The following is a 7,254-nucleotide window of genomic DNA, read 5'->3' on the forward strand; positions in this document are numbered from 1 at the left end:
GGAAATTACTACAACTGCACAGATACAAAATGGTTAATAAGGAAATGTTATGAATACCTTTGCTGATAAAATAGACAATTTAGATAAAATGGTCCTTGAAAGGCAAAACTGAGATGAGAAAGAATCAAAATATGTATGGATTCATGTCAATTCAATAAATTTGAAGATTTTCCACAAAGAAAACTTAAGGTCTAGGTGGCTTTACTCATGAATTATGTCAAACATGTAAGAAAGAAATAATATTATTTTTAAAGAAAAGCAGCCAAAATACAGAGGAGGAGCAAACAGCCCAACTTACGAAGCCATCATTAATGTTGATGCCAAAAACAGACAACAAGCAATATTAAAAGCAAGGTCATGGCCGGGAGCGGTGGCTCATTATTGTAATCCCAGCAATTTGGGACACTGAGGCAGGCAGATCGCAAGGTCAGGAGTTCAAGACCAGCCTGGCCAATATGGTGAAACCCCATCTCTACTAAAAATACAAAAATCAGCCAGGTGTGATGGCACATGCCTCTGATCCTAGCTACTCAGGAGGCTGATGCAGGAGAACTGCCTGAACCCGGGAAGCAGAGGTTTCAATGAGCCAAGATCGCGCCCCTGCACTCTAGCCTGGGTGACAGAGTGAGACTTCGTCTCAGAAAAAAAAAAAAAAAAAAAAAGCAAGGTCATGGGATACAAGGCCTGTACATAATAATTCACTGCATTTCTATATCCTAGAAATTAAAATTTATACAATAAAATTAAAGAATAATAAAATTTATAATATCCAGAACTATAAAATACTTAAGAATAAATATAACAAGTGTTTGCAAGTCCTCTATAGTAAAACTACAAAATATTGCTGAAAGAAGTTGAAGACACAATCAATGGAGAGATGTTTCTGGATTGAAAGACTCAAAATTTGTTAAGATGTTGATTTTCCCATTGTGATCTACTGAGTGAAAACAATCCCAATAAAAGTCCCAGCCTTTCTTGTCATGGAAATTGACAAGCTGATTCTAAAATTTTAATTGGAAATGCAAAGTACTTAGAATAGCCAAAATAATTTTAAAAACAATCTTTGAAGACTTAGATTACCCAATTTCAAGACATATTAAAAGCTACAGTAATTAAGTATAATTTAGTATTGATATAAGGATATGTAAATAAATCACTGGAACAGAATAGTGTCCTGAAATAAATTCATTCTTTTATAGTCGTTTGATTTTGAACACAGGAGTCTAAGGAATTCAATGGAGTAAAGAAAGTCTTTTAATGAAACAGTAGTGGGAAAACTTTATATATATATATATGAAATTCAGTCCTACCTCACACCATACAAAAGCCTAGATTCAATTACAGACCTAAATGTAAAACTAAAATATATAACATTAGTTGAAAATCCAATAAATTGAAATTACAACTTTAGTTGTTTGAAGAAAACATGGGAGAACATTTTTCTTTCAATCCTGGGGTAAGAAAAGTTTTCTTAATTAAGGCCCAAAGTCACTTTACCTGAAAAAGCAAATTAATAAATTATACTTTATAAAAATAAAAAAACTATGTTTTCCAAAAGCCATCATTATGCAAATAAATAAGCAATCCACAGAGTGGAGGAAAGTATTCTCAATCCAAGAGTTGTGTCTAGAATATGTGAAGAGCTACTGACTCAATAAAAAGACAAACACCACAATTTAAAATGGGAAGAATATTTGAATAGAAACTTCCCAAAAGAAGATCTATGAATGGCACAAGAAAGAATACCTTATACCATTTGTCATCAAGGAAAGACAAATTTAAACCAGAATGAAATACTACTACACGCCATCTATCATGGCTGATATTCACAATAGCAAAGACATGGAATCAACCCAAATGTCCATCAATGATAGACTGGATAAAGAAAATGTGGTACAGATACACTACGGAATACTATGCAACCATAAAAAAGAATGAGATCACGTCTTTTGCACGTACATGGATGGAGCTGGAGGCCTTTATACTTAGCAGACTAACACCAGGAACAGAAAACCAAATGCTGCATGTTCTCACTTGCAAGTGGGAACTAATTGATGACAACACTTGGACAGATAGAGGGGAACAACAGACACTGGTGCCTTTTGGAAGGTGGAGGGTAGGAGGAGGGAGAGGATCAGGAAAAATAACAAATGAGTAATAGGCTTAATACCTGGGTTATTAAATAATCTGCACAACGAACCTCCGTGACACAAGTTTACCTATGTAACAAACCTGCATAAATATTCCTGAACTTAAATGTTTAAAAAGAAAAAAGATGGAAACCCCCATTGTTGGCAAAGAGGTGGAGGAACCATAATTTTTAGACTTTGTTGGCAGGGCTGTAAAATACTATCATCATTTTGGATAATATTTTACTAATGTCTGGTTAAGTTAACCATACACTTACCATATTGCCTAAGAATCACATTCTTTGGTATTTATTCAGAAGGAATAAGAACATGATTCCACATGAAAACATGAATAAGAATGTTCATAGCAACTTTATTCATAATAGACAAAACCCAGAATCAACCAAAATAGCCATCAATAGAGGACTGGGGGAACAGTTATCTCTTCATCCAACAGTGGGGTGCTCCTCAGAACTAAAAAGGAACAAGCTACTGATTTATGCAACTCCATGAACTAAGTGAGTGAAATAAGAGAAGGTAAACCCGAAAGGGTATATACTACATTATTCCATTTATGTGACATTTAACAGTAGGCAGACTTATTTATGGGGCTGGACAGCAGAGCAGTGTTTGCCTTCACATGGGGAGCATATTGACCAGAAAAGGACTTAACTAGGATGATGAAAATGTTCTCTATCTTGATCAAGGACTGGATTACATTGATAAAAGCCTTTTTAAAAATTCACAGAACTGGACGGGCACAGTGACTCATGCCTGTAATCCCAGCACTTTGGGAGGCTGAGGCAGGTGGATCACGAGGTCAGGAGTTTGACACCAGCCTGACCAACATGGTGAAACCCCATCTCTACTACAAATACAAAAATTAGCCGGGCGTGGTGGTGCATGCCTGTAATCCCAGCTACTCAGGAGGCTAAGACGGGAGAATCACTGGAACCCAAAAGGCAGAGGTTGCAGTGAGCCAAGATCACGTCACTGCACTCCAGCCTGGGTGACAGAGTGAGACTCCGTCTCAAAAAATAAAATAAAATAAAAAAATAAAGCAAACAAACAAAAAAAACCCTGTATGCTTAAGATCTGGATCTGTCTGTTGCACTTTATGTCAATTATACATAAAATAGGTAATGTCATGAGAGAAACCGTTATCTTCCAAAACAAAGAAGACAAGTAAAAACTAACTCTTCTTGGTAAGGCCCTTATTGCTTCTGTTCCTGCACTTGTGGCCAGATTCCCTGCAATCTCAGAATCATTCTCTTCCTCCACCTTCTGTCCCTGCAGAAAAGAAAACAAAACTAGGCAGGAAGACATGGAGAGGAAGATTTCTGTGACCTTTGTAGACAGGGCCAGGCTGCTGAGCTGCCAGAGAAGAGTTTAAATGGAGAGGAAGAAGCAGCAGACGATGACAAGGCAGGCACCCCTCCCACTGCAGGGGGCCCAGGCTTGATGCCAGAAACCACGGGCACAGAGAACAGGCAACCAGCTTAATTTTGATTCTCTTAGTGTTTTGTGGGACCTGCTGGGGTCTAGAATAGCTAGAGTCATAGGCTGTCTTCCTGCGGCTTCAAGCACACATATCCAACTCCACCTTATCTGCACAAGTGTTCTCATTATCTGTGCTCCTTGACAGAATGGTTGGACAATTCTTCCTTATTTAACCTGGCCCCCACTTCCTCGGCCCTACGGATGCTCTTCCCTGGTTGGCAGGCTGCTGCTTGGGTTCCCAGTGGAACACTCCGCAGGGTTCTGTATGGCCTTTTGTGGTCCCAGCGGGAGACTAGTGACTAGAGGAGGGTCTGCGGGGGTCCTGCAGTGCTGACCGTGACACTGTGCCACTTCCAGCGCAACTGGAGAAGCTGGGCAGGACTTTGGCGGTGATGTCTGAAGGTTTGAGATAAGGCTCAGATTGCTATGGGCTTTCCTTGAAAGAGGGTGGCAACGACTGCTGTGTTTGTTTTTATAGTAAATATTCAACTGACTTTAAGGAGGGGACAGTGGTGGTCCAAAGATTTTTCTGCACATGTTAAAACATTTCATGGTGTTCATGACAAGCCTCGCCTGATTACAAAGCTTATGGAGACCTGAGTCACCTTCAGTTAAGGCACTCACTTTGGACAAGTTACAGATACTTATTTTGGCACCAAGGAATACAAATCTGAGCAAATATATCTTGGGCTGAGAACAAAGTTCTCCTCAAAGAACTGGAAAAAGAACCCCTAACTTTTCATTTCAACTGTTTATGACTCATATTCAAAGGTAGCTTTTTTAAAATAAAAAGCACTCCAATCCCAAGTGCTTTAAGCCAAAAAGTGCCTTAGAGTTCTCTCAGATGAACTTCAACTTCAGATATCACTAATAGGTAGCTTTGGCAAAAATACTCATCTTCTTTAGAAGTCTAGCTTGCTTTCATAGAAAATAGAAAAGGGAAGGAGGAGAGAAGGACCTGAATGAACAGAAAACATCTTACTCATGCAGGGATCATGTTCTGATAGTCAGGGTCACCTTACAACTCTGATAGAAACCAGTTGAAGGAGACATTTTCCAGCTGTCCTTTGAGAAGGTGCAGGAGGATGGCAACTTGGAATTGGATATAAAGACTGAATCAGAAAGTGGAGACCACCTGGACTGTTAGGTAAAAGCTGCTTTGTAGAAACTGATTTGCACAGCAAGGTTAAATGCAAGGAGAACGTTATAATATATGCAAGCTATCTGGAGAAAATAAAGCACTCAACGTTTCAATTAAATTCTCAAAAATGGGCTAGCATCTCTGTGGTTAGAAAATTCTGTCAGAAAAGGACAATGTAAAACTTAAGTAGAAACTTAAAAGGTAGCCTGAATTATACACCAACTATATCTAACAAAACACAGAAAATGACCTTCAGTAGTTAAGGAGGCGATTAACCACTTGGGAATAGAAAAGAGCTTTCCAAAGTGTGTAAAATAATCAGTCACACCTCTCAGAAGATGCAAAGGAAGCATTAGGAAGGGAGAACTCTCTTTTATCAAAGCCAGATTAGCTAAGAGAAAAGGAATTTCAAGTATGTGGCCTGTTGACTGCACTGAGAGAAAGCTCAGTGACACAGGAAAAGCAAGTGTACTCCACAGACTTGAATAAGCTGGAGCAGTTTAAATATGAGATTTTATCAAAAGATTCTTACACCTCTTTTCTGTTCCCCGTACAGACCTCAGCAGAAGGCTAGGGAGCTAGAGAGGGCTGGGTTATCAGATACAATGAAGGAGGAGGGATGAGCAATGCTGAAAAGCTGGGCTGACTAGATTAGTTTCCTTTCTTCAGTGCCCAAACTTAGAACAATATCACCATTCATGAGAATAATTTGTAGACATGCTGTTTTATGCCTTTTAAACAAATTTGATGTTGGGGTGGGGGCAGGGTAAAGTAACATTTTAAAAGCATGACACTTTTTCTGTCTTCGCTAAGATAAACACTTTGCTAAGAAAAACACTTTGCTAAGATAAACACTTTGTGTTTAAGCATTTTTTGTAGCCTTCTCCAGGTTCCTAACCAGGTCCAAGAAACTGGAGCTGCCAGGTAGCTTGTGGAGGACGAACACAACCACTGCCCAAGCAATCCATGACATGTCCAGATTCTCAAGAATACAGAACTAATCACTTCCAGATGACTGCTTGGAGTTTTCTCTTTCTTTGGGTTGTGAGCACCAAGAAGCAGAGACCAGTGCCTGGTACAGAAGAGTTCTTGAGAACTATTTGATGAATGAACATTTGGATGGATGAATTGTGTACTTATCAGGATTCTTTTGATTGACAACTGAAATCCATTAAACACAAAACCAAGGAATTTGTTGGCACTTGTAAGTGAAAAGTCAAGGTTGTCAGTTCAGGTATAGCTTGATCCAGCTGCTCAATCAATACACTTAGCAATTCGCTCTCCAGGTCTCACGTATATTATCCTCTGTGTTGACTTCATTTTCAGGTAATCTTTTCTCACATAGTAACATGTAAGGATGGAAGTTCCTCTATACCTACAACCTACCAGCTCAAGCTCCATAAACGCACATATACTTGGAAAAAAGATACATGAATGAGGAAGCTTGCAGAATCTCACCTTACAAACTATTTCACTATGGCATTTCTTTGTGGAGATTTGTTGGGCAAAGCTAGCTTCTTAAAGGTCAGGGAGAAGAGATGCTTTAAGCTGACTTGTCAGGTGCCTCCAACAATTGAAGGCCAAGGAGATATAAAAGTAAGATAGCTTAAAAGTCAAAGTGCTATCTTCTCAAAAATGTAGCCCATTTTGGAAATTTCCCTGGTAGGTTGCTTTGGAGAATATTTCTGTTGTGTAAAGTGAGTTCATTTCTGTATTTTGGGTCATAGTTTAATCTATGAAAATCTGAGGTCCCATCATCCCTTCCCCTGACAACCCCCCTTGTCACATTGCTGGGTACCTCATCTAAGCTAGCTACATGTGAGTCATAACATCCTTGGGATAAAAGGTGAGACACCAAATAGAACAGAAACAACAAATAATAGAAGAAATGAATATGCTGCAGTGGGCATATTCATGTGGCTATCACAGACTGTTTCAATCATTTTGGGCTCATGATGTGATGATGATGGTGATGATACTGATGGTGATGATGATGATGTGATGATTATAGTGATAGTGATGTGATGATGATGATGAAGTAATGATAATGATGACAATGATGATAAGGATGATGACCTGATAACAATAGTGATGATGATGATGGAGATAATGATGGTATGGTGATGATGTGATGATGGCGATAATGTGATGATGCTGCTGCTGATGTGATGATGACAGTGATGATGTGATAATGATGATTTGATCATAATGGTAATAATGATGTGATGATAATGGTGATGATGTAATGATAATTGTGATGATGATAATGATATGATAATGATGATGTGATGATGATGGTGATAATGATGACGTGATGATGGTGATAATGTGATGATAATGGTGATGATGATGTAATGATAATTGTGATGATGATAATGATATGATAATGACGATGCAATGATGATGGTGATAATGATAATGTGATGATGGCGATAATGTGATGATGATAATGGTGATGATGATGTAATGATAATGGTGATGATG

Source organism: Chlorocebus sabaeus, chromosome 11 (assembly GCF_047675955.1).
Source record: "Chlorocebus sabaeus isolate Y175 chromosome 11, mChlSab1.0.hap1, whole genome shotgun sequence".
Lineage (NCBI taxonomy): Eukaryota > Metazoa > Chordata > Mammalia > Primates > Cercopithecidae > Chlorocebus > Chlorocebus sabaeus.